The following is a 13,966-nucleotide window of genomic DNA, read 5'->3' as shown; positions in this document are numbered from 1 at the left end:
CATAAACACTTTGTTAAATTTTTAGTCCAAACAGATCCATACTCTTAGAGAAGGATCATTTGATTAATTTTCATTTGGTTTCACACAGAGGCTTTTTGGAAAGGTTTTTTTTTTCAATATTCTGATCAAAAAGCAAGAAATCATTCTGAACCAGCTCAAAATTCAACACAGCATCTCTCAATTTTTGTAAATAAAGATTGTGGAATGACAGTCTGGCTATACTAAATTGAAAACAGAATTTTCTTTATTTTTATTCTGTAAGCATTTCACACAATGCTACTTGGATCGTATTCTATATCAAAGGCCCATTTTTTCCCTATATCATGTGTGTTTGTTTTTTAAAGGTGTAAATCAGGCAGAATTTAGCCTTTGAGCTACACTGATGGAGTCAAAGCATTTACAATGCCTCAGGTTAGCCACTCTTCTGGTTATCATTGTTTTTAGTAATAAATTGTATAAAATAACCTCAAGTCTCTTAGAAAATCATTTTCCATAAAGAAATATCACTTAGCTTTTAGGTGGATAGTAGGTAATGGAACCGGGCTGTTCAAACAATATTGTTTTACTGCTTCACAAGGTAAAATACTGTAAAAAGGTAACTTCTGGGTGAGCAGTCAGTTTTTCAGCATTAAGAGAAAGAATGGAAAAGGTACAATTAATTCTGAAGTAGTGTAATTTCCTCCGGAGAAGAGGGAAAGTTTCTCGTTCACTGTCATTAATGTCAGTGAACTTTCTGTAGCTAAAAACAACTCTGTCCTGCAGGTCATGGGAGCTGTGTCCACATAAGGCTTCGGGTGTTGTGAGACAGACAGTGACACCTAAGTGTCTACACACATACATATAAACATTAACACGCACACACACAGATAGAAGAGCAAGAACAGAACCACTGCCCACCACAAGAAGATCTTCGCAGAAGAGGAACAGAAAAAGCCAGCGCGACTGAGCTTTACAATGTGTTCAACGATTGCCTTCAGTGCAATCCATGGAGCGCCGGCAAATAAATATGCAGGTCACTAAAAGGGGACACGGGGAGATTCAGGCACCGGGCTAGGGAGAGCTGAGGTGGCTTTAAGTCTCTCCCAGGTTATAGTCTCTCTTACCCTCCTCCTGCACCCTCCCGACCTGCGTAGGGTCTCGTCCTTTACGGCTCTGCCAACACCCACTCCTCTAACCCCCGGCTGAGCGGAGTCTGTTCTGGTGGGCATATTCCCTGGCGTGACACGGAAGAGGAGATTATGTCTCACCCAATATCTCTGACTTCATTTTCTTGCCGGGTTGGTTTGTGGGGAGGCTGGGCCTGCCCAGGTGAGTTAATTAGTGCCCCGGGCAGCAGCAGCACGGCTGTCGTGATCCGTGCTCGCCCTGCAGACGTGAAAAGACGGATGAGACGGCAGCTCCGGCTGTGCGCACGTGGCTTGCCTTATCAGGGAGGCAGGGGCTGAGGTAGGGAGTGCAGCGTATGAGCAAACCTATTATTTTGCTATTAGTGAAGTCCGCACGGATTGCTGAGGCGTGAGGGAGTGAAAATCATCACTCGACAGGCTCCCCAGCGCTCGTCTCATTACCCCTATGGCCAAACCCCACTGTGGGGCTCCACACCTCTGCTCCTGCACGTAACGTTTCCTGAGCAGTGCTGCCTGGAGCAGCGCTACCTAGACAGGATTTGCGCCAGCCTTTTAAAGGATCTGTCCTTCAAATGCCAATTGCCAGGAAACGATTATTCTTGTGGGGGAATTTTCTGCGCTTGAAGTCAGCTATATTTCACAGCTCTGATGTCATGGGAGAGGTTTTATAGTGGCTCATGCTGAAATATAGCTCATGAGAATGATATCATAGCTGTGAAATACAGCCTTTTACTCTTCTCTGCAGAGATGTGTCCAAAATGCTGAAATAAGGGCATGATCCCGTAATGTCCTTCTTGACTGGGTAGTCTTCACTAAGCAGCAGAGCAGCTAAGCCCCGGCAGCTTCCCTGTGCGTGGCATGAGAGGAGACACACCTCTACAGACCTCGGCTGAAGCGTGCAACTGGGGTAAGTACCAACTGAAGGCCAGGATGTCTTTGCCCTGTAGGTGCTGGTAACTGGTTTATGGGTCATGGTGATAAATTCAGTTGAGTGAATAAAAAGGACAGGAGCACTATACTCTGGGCTGAGCCTTTAGTAAAGAGTGAGCTCCTGTGGCTCTTAAATGCCATTTTGTGCCCCAGTCCCAATATCTCGTGCTCCAGAGAGGTCTCTGCAATATAATAGCTTTTCTCGTGCAATCTCCTTTCTTTATTTTGAAAACAAGCCATTCACCAGGGATATTTTACTTTCTTTAAATGTAGGTGTGCAAATGTAATTGATGGGACCTAAAATTTCTTCGGTTTCTTCACACCGCACAAAGACAGGCAATAAGACAAAAGGGGCGCTTTACACATGGCATTTCTCTCAACCATCAGCTGGTCAGCTGGTTGGGGAACTCGCTGTGTTAATCAACTCTCAGGAGTGAAAAACAATTTTACTGTACAACAGCCTCAGCCAACTGGCTTAGCTCTGTCAGCTCAAATGTGTAGCAAATCAGGGCTTTTTACAGGAGAAGAAGGAATCTGCATACCCAAGCTTAAAAATACTCCCAGTCTAACTTTAAGTATGATGATTGTTAACTTAAAAGCAATGTCACTTGCAGTCACAGAACTGTCTTTGGTGTGACAAGTCATAGATTTAAAGTTTATGCTCATGCCTCTTTGAAGGATCAAAACCTCAGACAATTGCTTAATCACTATAAATATCAACTTACTTCAAAATGATTTCCCCTAGGTGATGATATTCATAGTCAACCTTTCTAGTCACCCTTTCTTCCAGTATCTCATTAACGTAGGTAATGTCTTAATGCCACCAATGTGAGAATTCAGTGCAAATTTACACCTTTCCAGAGAAATACTTAATTATTTCAACTATAAATCAAAGAGGCAATGTGTCCATTGGAGTCATTCCTATGAATCAGGGAGCTCTGCCCTGGAGATGCCTTTCTGGCACAGCAACAGGCATCAGGTGCAGGTTCTTGACATGAGGAACCCCAAAGAGGTTCCACCTCCGCTCCCACTCAGCACTGTGGCTTGTGCTGCTCTTCCTAGTTGGTGGTTAAATAAACCAGACTAGCAAAGAGCCTTCCCATGAGAGGCATCAGCAAGGAGAAGGAAAACATCTTTTCTTCATTCCATTCTGTTAAGCCCCATAGTACTCCTCCCATCAACAGAGTCTCAGAAGAATATGCTCTATAAAGTATCCTATACTCTGGATTTTAGCATAATTTCTTTTCAGATCCCATGCATTCAGTTACGTTTCTGTATGTATTTATACATCTCGGACCTTACAGGCTGCTGACTATTAGATTTCAAATAGCCTCTAAATATGCCAACAACCATCAGCGTCTCTAAAGTTTCTGACATAACGTTTATTCAAACAGAAGTGCCAGTATAATAGATCTTTTATTCCCTAATCATCTAGGCACAGTTTCATTGAGGGTTGGGTGCAAAGCTTCACACATTAGGGTTAAGGTCCATTAGTACACTGGATTGAACATTAATTGTATTTTCAAGAATTGATAATATAATGTTATTCTCACACCAAGACTGAATGAGGAGGTGAAAGTTAATAGATGATGTGGCATAGTAATTTAGGAAACTGAACATGGGAAATGATACTGATGTACCTGGGTGAGTGTAATATGGATCTGAAAATTCAGCTAACAGGAATAGTTAGTTCTAGGTTGGGATTTTGTGTGTGTGTGTGGGGGGGTGTTCCATTTATGTGACGCAATAAACTGCATCCATCCTCATGGAGATTGCTTAGGTTCTTGGGGAAAAATGCACAAAGACAGAGAATAGACCCTCCTCTCTCATTCTAGCAGATTACACTATGAATGCACCAGTGTATGTGCCTTTACTGCCCCCAGATCAGGTCTGATTTATGGTTGTTGGTGCATGATGCAGACTAGTCCCTGGCTTCACTAACAGACATATTATATGAAGTGTCTACCACCATCTTTGGAAGAAAAGGAGGGTTCTTCCCTGGAAGCTTTAATTTACATTTAATTTTGTAGAAGATGTGGGGATGCACTAAAAATATTCTGATACCATATCGTCTAGATGCTCACCCAGCCAGCACCAACTGAGTTTGCCAGGCAAACTGACTCTGCTTAAATCCCAAACAATGCTACAGAGCAAACTGCCAGCCGTAGTAACTGGACCACAGGCTTCAGCTTCACAGTTTCCCTGTGCAGGAGAGTCAGTTGCTAGTCCCCCAGCAAGACCATGCAGTGAGAGACTCTCCATACTTGCATGGTCCTGCTGGAAGGACCTTCCCCTGGCTCAAGCATCAGGTGCAAGTGTTTAACCCATCAAGCCTAAGAGAAAAGAAGACATCAACACTTCATTGTCAAAGCCTGAGAAATGAAAGATGGGGAAAGCATTAATGGGGGAGGAGGATAATGGTGAAGTAGTGAGTCCTTTTAAGGTGTGATAGTTTGTGGTATGGAATGAGGCATGCTAGGTAAGGATCTGGTGATTATTTGCTTGGGTTTTACCTTGTTGCAAAGCTATCCCAAAGAATCAGTGTCCAAGTCCCTAAGAGAACTCGCATGACCCAGAGGAGCCAGGACCCCAGGCTGTCGTTGGGGCTGTCCTCACAAACATGAAGTATGTAATTCTGTTACCCTGCAGGCAAGACTACAAGGAAAAGATTAAGGCTGTAAGGAAAACCTGCAGAAAAATTACTTTCTCATCATGGGGGGGAAAGTTAAAATAGCAATAGCTTCACAAAGAAAAGAAAGTATTCCAACTAACTTCAAAAAACAGAAGCTTCCAAATTTATCATATTCACTTCTTTTCAGTGTCATATTCATATATTTTAATACATCATATTGATACATTTTCATATATAGCAAAGAATTCCTTTGCTAGATATTTTCAGTAATAGCTAAGTTTCATGTGCTCAGAAGCTGTAACACTGCAGACTTGTCCATAATTGACTTGGACTTAAAAAGCAGTTGAGTTTGAGCTTACTTTACAATTATGTCTCTCTTATGACCAGTCAGATCTGAAAGTCTCCATCTAACAATTTTCTCAAGCGTGAATTAGCTTTTACAGTTCTGAAATCCAAATGCCCTTTTCCCTTCATTGTCCATGCGGCATTCATTTGTAAATATCAGTCATAAACAGAAAAAAAATTTCAAATTTTCAGTGTAAAGATAGCTGATGAAATTTTAATCTTCTGATGTTCACTTGTTTTGATGTCTTTGTTATATAAACCCATATGCTCTAGCGATCATTCCTGTAAATACACCTCTGAAATAACAAAACAGAACAGAGCCAAGAGAGAATTCAAACTGAAAGATTTGTGGTTTTAAACTAGAGGTACTTTCTGAAGACATCAAGTATACAATGTAATTGCAGCCAGCAGTGGTTGATTATAGTATCTTTCAAAGTAATTTTTTTATTCAATTCTCTCAGCAGGAAAAAAGGTCCAGAATGATAAAAATAACTAAATGCAGCAGAAATGTTAAGATAACTACTACCTCCGTCCTGCATTGGGATCTATTAACACGGCCCTTTTGAACGATGCAACTGCTTTAACCCTAGTGGACCCGAATGCACATGAACACCAGCCTTCACAAAAACACAGTGACAAAAGAAGGAAAGTGAGCAGTATGTGTCTGTCTTTAGTTCATGAATGGTGGTGGCAAAAGATGACTGTATGACTTTATTCAGTAGCTGGTGAGTGAATTGATGATGATGTTTGTCTGCTCTCAGATATTTTGATTTTTTTTTCACCTGGCATTTGCAAAGAGCCTTAGTGTCATCTTGTTTCAGAGATGCCCACTCTAAGTCTCTGTATTTAGCCACACTGGGAGCATATCTTTTATCCACTGTGCATAAACAGTCTCAACACACAACATAGAGGAACGGCACAGAAAAAGGAACTCTTGTTTCCACTGTGTGGTTGTGTTAAGTGACTTCTCTGTGGTCATTCAAGAATATCTAAGGTGGGCCTGGAACCTGGACTTAGATTTTCCGAGTCATGCAGCAGCATTTTGATCACAAGGTTATTCTCCTTCCTTTCTGATGGTGTGCCTATCGAAGGCATAATATCTGTGCTTTAGCCACCACCATGGGCACCCTTGCTGCACATACTGGCTGGATGTTGGTGTATGCTGCAGGGTGCATGCAGGGTAGCTGGAGCACCTGGAAAAAGATCTGACGTTCCCTGGGTGCACAGGCAAGAGCAGTAACTGCTGCAAGAGCAGCAACCTTACGTAGGTGTCACAGGCTAGTCACCTCTGCAAGCAGCTCTGTGGAGGAGGAAGGACAGACCCAGCTCTTGCTGATCCTGTTGACTTTGTGAGCTGCCTCTGCGTGGCATTAACAGAAAGCAGGAGCTGGTCTTGCTAAAGGCTTCTGGCCTCTTCTGCCTTTTGCAAGTGATGTGGGGACAGGCCTCCACGGTATTTCATCGTCCCCCTGCAGAGGGAAGCATTCTGCTAATGCTGCATTATAATCTAAAACGGGGGGCAGGTGTGTGACTAGCAGGTAATACAGAATAATACTGTAAACTATATTAAGTTGTTCCTTGATGGAGAGTGGACTAAAACAGTTAAGCAATCAACTACATTTAGCAGGAGAACAAATCGGTAGCATTCCTACTGCTGTGCAAATCCTGTACATGGGTCTTTTATTCCTGATCAATATCTTAATGGCAGAGAGTAGCAGATGTGCGTGGAATCATAGCCAAAGGGTTTTCAGCAGTACCAAAAGAATCCCTGAAGCCATGAAAATGCTGTAGGAAAACCTTATTCCTTGTTGCAGTACTTGATGGAAGTCTGCAGTGTTGTCATCCTGTTGTGAAAGTTACTGTTGTTCTCAGACATGCATTGCTTTTTATGAAGTTGGGGTTTTCCCTAAGCCTTTTTGTTTGTTTATTTTAGGATAGGGAACTAGCAGGTTCTTCAAAGCAGGAGTGTCATCAAAAAGAAATTCAGTCTAACTTATGCATCAAAATTTGATGTCTGAAAAGGAGCCTAGACTCCCTACCCAGTTAGTAGAAAGAAGGCGGCTCTTGGGTGACTTGAAGTGCCTAAATTAAAGCATTTTGTCCTTCCACTAAAAAAGCTACATGGTTTGAATACCTCTTCTTCTGTTTCTTTTTAGACTCTAGTACTTGAAAGTCTCCTAGACAGGCCCTCAGAAGTGATCAGTGACTTTTTAGGCTTTTTAATGTAAAGCAAAAATAGAGCAATTTTAAGCAACACTCCATTCTGAGAAAGGTATGAGATGCTACCACCCAAAAATCTCTAGTAAGGGAACCATTCCAAATCTTTCGACATATTAAAAAAAACCCAAACTGGTCAGCTTTTCCCTGAAAATTGGTGTTCTTAATGTAGGTGAGTGTGAGAGACGGGACGGAGTTAATGCCTCAAACACCCTCGTGAGGGACAGAGATCAGGGCCTGGCCTTTGCAGGTGATGGAAGGCATAGAACTTGCAAGGCTGCACAGCAACACCGCATGTGAGGGACCGAAAGAGTGAATGTCCCAAACATGGTGGCGGGGCAAATTCTGCACAACAGCGACCCTGCGGAACAGCGAGCCGCCGGCGGAGAAGCAGGTCAGCGACGGGGCGCAGAGGCCGGGTTCCCTGCACGGGTACGCTGAGGAGGGCGGCTCACCGCGCACGGCCAGGGACCAAACAAGGGTCATGCCTGCAGGGGGGGAGAAGCTGCTCCCCAAACGACCCCCAAGCCCACCAACCCATTTCCTGACACCTAATTAGCCTAATGAGTTCGAGTGCCCGCCCGAAGGAGGGGCAAGGAGGTGATAAAAGGACATAAATTGAAGCCCTGTGCGTGTGTGCCCTCTATAACTGGACCCTTAGGCTGGTGGGACCAACGCTGGACCCAGGACTGGTGAAACCTTTCTCTTTTCCTCTCTTTCTCTCTCTCCCTCTCCTCTTTTCCGTAACCCCTACGCCTCATCCCTTTAGACATAAACCGTTGACCAAGTCTGGGACTAGGAGTGGATCCAGCCGCCCCTGGGCTCCTCTCTGAGAAGGAGCCCAGAAAGCAAGGGGGTCCGCTCTGAACCTCGTGACTCAACGGGAGGGATCTCCTTATCGTCTTCCCTGAACCGACAGATCTGTGGTTAGCACGTGTTACAGGGTTTACTGAGGTAGTTCTGTGCCAGCTCCTGTTGAGAGAAACCCCGACACCTGCTATTATACCTTCCAAGTTCAGGCTGCTTCTGCCATGAGTGAAATGTTTAACTGATCATTTGGTGTCCTTTCACCTTAATTTAGCCCAAGGGAATTCCAAACTCACCACAAAACCTCCCCGGTCTGCCTAGCATGGGTTGTGATAGTAAGATCCCTGTTTGTTTTTTTTCTATGCACACTCAACCCACTGTTTATTAGGCACCTACCTCCGTGCCACCAGAGGAAAATTACCCAGCAGCTCCCATAAATGAGACAGAACCACAGACAACAGATCCTTTCTGTGCTGATCAGCAATTACTCAAAGCCAAGGTGCCAGCGATACTCTCCAAGCAGAAGAGAAAAATCTGGGCTTGCAGCTGCTTTAGTGGCATTGCAGTTCTCCCTCAAGTATTGCAGTGTGATAATGAAGGCAGAGGATATACTGCCATATGCATAGCCAGGAATAAAAGAAAGGAGGAGGTAAGGTTTCTTTTTCAACGGGCACCAGTGTATCTTCCTATCAGACTGACTATTTCTGACAGTAGTACTTAGGCAGTGCAGTAACAGACACAAGAAAAAGAAAATTGTTTGACAGGAATGTTTTGGTTGTGCTTTGGGCAGTGTGTATTGTTGTCAAACACGATATTGATTGCTAAAATCCTGATTTACTTCCTACAGAAGAAACCCACAGACTGAGATAACAGAATTGTTATAGCAAGTAGTACAACTGAGGGCAAACAGGTAAGCAGAGTTCACCTGATTGTAATTTAGGCACATTAGAGCTTAGGCACTTCTCATGTGCACAAAAGACATTGTTCTTTTCTGTTTTTTTTAATTACAACTGTCTGTAACTTCACATTTCTAGGATAGCCACAATCCTACATGTGATTGCTACTGTCTTTTTTTTGTTTTGGCGGGTTTTTGTTGTTGTTGTTGTTGTTTGTTTGTTTTTTTAGCAACCCTAATCTCTTCTGCCTGCCTGCCTTTTGCAGTTCTCCTTACAGGTGCTCTCCTCGCTACCCCCATTCCCAGTGTGCCCCATTTCATCTGTGGTAGAGCGAAGCAGTTATCTGTCTTAAGCAGTTTTCCATTCACCAGCTGCTGTTTGCTTCTGTCTCTCTGCTAGAGGCTCAGTGCTCACTGTATTTTTCTTTACTTCTTGACAGAAACATATGCTAATTTCCCACTCCGAAGTTAGGGAAAAACATTTGCTAAGTGGGATGTAAGGTACTGGACCTGGGGAGGATAGAAACAACTAAACTTTGGTTTTGTATTTGATTGTCAAGGGCTTTCTTATTTCTCATAGACTTTCATGGTCATTTACCACTGTGAAATGGATGTAGAGTGCTACCAAATCAGAAATGCCTGCAATGCTCGCCTTATTGTGGGCAAGTGAACTCCATTTGTGCAAATACATTCCAACAGGAGCAATCAACTGGAAAATAGAGGGGTGCCCATTAAGACTCATTTCATTATGAATGTGCTAATAAAAGAACTGTAGATTAGTAGGTCATGTCTCTCTTTTGATGAAAGAGTCTATTATTTCTTTGATTGTGATAGTAACTGGCTATACTAAAATGCTATAGCTTCTTTAAAAGCCTCTTAATGTTACCCCTATTAACTGCACGGCTTAAGAAGCTGTAGCTAAAGACAGGAGAGCTAATACAGATCCGCTGGCCTTCCTTCTTAGATCTCTTGATCTTACTTGGAATCCTATTAAGGATCTAGGAGATCTTCTCAAGCAGGGCTAGACTGGATGGCAGAGGGTGGAAATACCTGTGGCAAGTCCTCCTGGGCAGTCCTTGTGGCTAGCATTAAGAAAAGCTGCAGCAGTGGAAGAGACTAACCATTTCTGAGTGAGTTCAGAGTTAGTAGGACTGGATAATGATGACTGAAATGGGAGTAAAGCATGCTTGCGGTTCATACAGGGTGAATAAATACCACGCTGTGATGGCAGGAATGTTCTCGCAGTCTGACTAGTAGGACATTCTTGTCCAGGCGGGATGATATTTATTCATTGTACAACTGCACACCAGAAGCATCTACACTCTCCCTGTGACTTCAGGTGAGGCAATAAACTTTACCACTTCAGTGTGTATTTCCAGCCACGATGACTCATTACTTAACTGAGGTTTTGGGAACATTGAGTGATGTTTCTGAAACTCTTGAAGTTTCTTGAATAGGAAACATGCATACTTGCTTTTCAAATCGCTAATCTGAGAGGTGGCTTTCTTCTTTGAAAAGGGCCTTTTAATATGTTTTTGCTAGTAATTTTATGTTTCTCAGAATATGAAAATGTATAAAAGAATAATGCTACTTGTGACTGAATAGCTTCTGAAATATTTAATAATGCCACTTATGTCACTAGTTCTTTGAAAAACCTTAATGAGTTGTTTAATTAGGAATATTGAGGAAATTTGAATCACATGATTTTTTTTTTTTCCCTTCTCTTTGTTCACACAGCTCTGCATATATACACTGTGAACATCAAATACTATACAGGTGACTAAGCCCTTTACTTGTATTATTAAAGCATATTCCTCTGGGCATTAAAACCAGTAAGAAAGGTTCCTTTCAGTGGTATGTGACCAGACCCCTGTAAACATGTTGCTGCTTAAGAGTAAAAAAAAAAGATAGGGAAAGAATCTGATCTGACTTAAAACAATTGGTGTTCATAGTATTGTTAAATTCTTTGCAATTACATGTGGAATCTCTTTGGGATACAAACCGAGTTTATATTTTTTGGAAGTGAGGTCTCTAATGGAATTACTGCAATCCTCCCCTTGTGTAATGGAGACTTGAATGCGGTGCTTTTTTTGAAAAAATCTGTTCCAGACAGACTCTTTGCTATTGTTTTTCATCGAAGGGAGCGAGAGTCGTGCTGCAACTCTTAACTGTATTGCTAATGCTAAATAACTATGTGATCATCATGTGCGGCAAATTGGGGATTAGAAGCTTCTAGGACAGCTCTGCTATTATGTTTTAGACAACTGAAGGAGCTAATCCTAAAAATACAAAATGTGTGATGCAAGTGGCAGTTCTCAGTCCAGGCACCAGCAAAACATTGCTCTGTGCAAGCCACTGAAGATGGCAAAGTTGGCTGCCTTTGCTCAGTGGAGTTTTGGGTTTGATTCTGAATTAATTCCATGGAGTTGCCAGGATTTATAGCCAAGATCAAAAACACTGGATAAGTGGTTTGGGAGGAGCAGAATTCAAAGAAACTATTTCTGCATAATTTGTGCTTTCATGCCTGTAAACAGATGTCTCTGTTTAAAATAAACAAAGAGATACTAATCTGGACAAGAGAGACTTCCTTCTTATTTTGGAAAATCCTTTTCATCTCAAAGGTATTCCCCTGAGCAGTTAATGCTCAAGAAAAGTATTTCCAGTAAGAAATGAAACTTGTCCAGGTGAGGCATCAGTACAATCTCTGACACTGCTCTTCACATCAGAAAGGGGTAAATCTGCAGTTCTTCCATTAGTGGAAAGACTGCTCCATATGTCTTAAATATTTTCTTAAGCCAAAACTAAACTTCTCTGATGCTCTTGCAGACTGTGGTAAACAGAAACAATCAGCCTCAGTCTTGTTGAAACTGGTGAGAATTTCGTGTCATTAGAGCCAGCATGTCAGGCCTGATTTTTTGTTTGTTTGTTTCATGTTTCTTAGTCCTACTATTGCTTCTTTCAATCATTGACATTCTTTTTATTGGCAGACTTCTGTTTGCCTGCTTTTAATGACTACAGCTGAAGACACTGGAGCTTAAATACCACATGAAGTCACCAAATATTTACTGACTATCTAGAAAAGTCCATGCTTTTGCAACAAAGGATGCATTTAATCAAATCTCAAACATTCCTAAAAATTGCACTTCTTTGCACTCAGAATATGTTCCACCCCAGTATCTTAAATATTACATGCACTTCTAGTGCATTGCGACTGTCGTCAGCTTAGGCTGCTTCCTTCTGGAGAGATAAAAGCCTCCTTCCTGTCAAGGTCACTTAGCTTTCATCCTAAAGTCCTCCCACGTTCTGCTTTCCTGTTTCCTTCTCGCCTCTAATTATGGGCAAACTGATGTAAGCTGAAAATTGTCAAATTGCCCTGAAGGCAAACATGAGTGTTTATTCACCTGTCTAAGGTACCTGCATAGTCTCAATTACCAAGGAGTTCGATCACTTAATAATCTTTATTGTATTTATCCTCAGAGTAATTTTGTGAGAATTGCTAAGCTACCATTCCTGAAAATGGAAACAAAGTGAACGTAAAGACCAGACCTTCAAAGGCATTTAGAAATCTAACTCCTACTGCAATCAGGTCAATGGCATTTAAGCCATTAATCCCATGATGTTTTAGCACTAATTCAAAAACATAAACCAATATGGACACCAAAAAAATCTGAGGAATCATTATAAATGGAACATGGATAAACTCATAAATACATACATGTGTATCCTTCTCATTACTCTGTAAGACTTCACGTATTTCTACTCAAGTCTTGACAACTTTGTTTTGAATGATCTTTCTTTAAATAAGCTGTAAGACATTTACAGTTTTATGATATTTCTCACCTGCTGGATGAAGACAAGTTTCAAAACAAAATCAAAATTACACCATCAGTTTATTAGCTCCATCTACACATTATCTGTTGAATTGATTGTCTTGTAATGAAACGTTGTTTCTTCACTTACATAGCCAATCCATAATTTATCTGTTTTAAACCAGAAATTAGATTCTCTCTCCTATTTAAAGCCCTTGCAACTTAGCAACAATGCAAGTCTTAGGTACACTCCTCTGCTCCCTCCCCATAATCTCTAACCAATACCCCTTTCTTCTGATTTACTGCAGGTTATTTTACACTGTAGGCAGTAAGAGGACTTATTTTCAAGTATGGGCACTTATAAAGCAGTAGGGATTATCCAAGATTCAGGCTGTCTATGAAAAAACATGCTATGTCATTAAATGGGCAATCTAAGATTTACGATTTTAGATTTTCATTCCTTTCTGTTTATAAATGCCTGAAGTTTGTCAGAAGTGTGATATATTGTCACTTGGTACCATATTCCAAGTGTTAGGCTTACATATGTATATATAAATATATATATTTATGCCTGCACCTGTGTGCTGTACGCTACTACCTATACCAGTAATGGCTACAGTAATGCTACTATTGCCGGTGGGACTTGAACTTTGATTTCAGCCGTGAATGGCTGAAGTGTTTTCTTGACATTAGTATCTAGAATAGGATGGAGGCTTAAAACCACAAGCTGCTGTTCCTTGAAATGAAAGTGTGACTCTATCAGATGTGAGTAGAGCTGAGTGACTTCAGCTGGAAAGAAAACCTCAGGTGTTTGGGGGAATAACACTTAACACTTTCACTGTAGTTCCTTTGATTGTAACTGGACAAAGATCAGGGAAGCAGAGTTTTACCGACAAAAGCATCGATGTAATTGGTATGTATGAGAGGGTGTATGCATCAGCAGTACTAGTGTGAACACAGCTTTTGTAGCCCTGCACCTTCAGGAAATAAGATGTTGCCATTGCTACTGAAAAATTGCAGATTTTGTTTTATCTTAACATAGGCCACTTCAGGCCTTGTCTGGTCCTGAGCTTATGTTAGGTTATTTGAGCTGAACCAGCAAGTGCCCAACAGGTGACTAATGTCCAACTTATTTTTTGTGTTAGCTTAACTCTGGGAAATTGCATGGTTTTACCCTAAAGAAATTATACCATGTATATTGCCC

The 13,966-nt window shown here is 41.7% G+C and overlaps 1 protein-coding gene and 1 long non-coding RNA gene across 2 annotated transcripts in view; one reads left to right on the top strand and one right to left on the bottom strand.

Moving 5' to 3' along the window:
* The window catches only part of CDH6 (cadherin 6), a 107,589-nt gene that overhangs the window by 55,044 nt on the left and 38,579 nt on the right, over window positions 1-13,966 (bottom strand). The gene's annotated exons all lie outside the window — the stretch shown is intronic.
* Window positions 10,141-12,307, top strand: LOC138690260 (uncharacterized). The gene is made up of 3 exons (XR_011329061.1): window positions 10,141-10,292; window positions 10,691-10,729; window positions 11,941-12,307. It is a non-coding gene; the product is annotated as an uncharacterized lncRNA (long non-coding RNA).

The sequence above is a fragment of the Haliaeetus albicilla genome, chromosome 21, assembly GCF_947461875.1.
Source record: "Haliaeetus albicilla chromosome 21, bHalAlb1.1, whole genome shotgun sequence".
In the NCBI taxonomy this organism is placed as follows: Eukaryota; Metazoa; Chordata; class Aves; order Accipitriformes; family Accipitridae; genus Haliaeetus; species Haliaeetus albicilla.
Note: the sequence above shows the minus strand (reverse complement) of the source record. Positions and strands in the feature narration are given on the sequence as shown.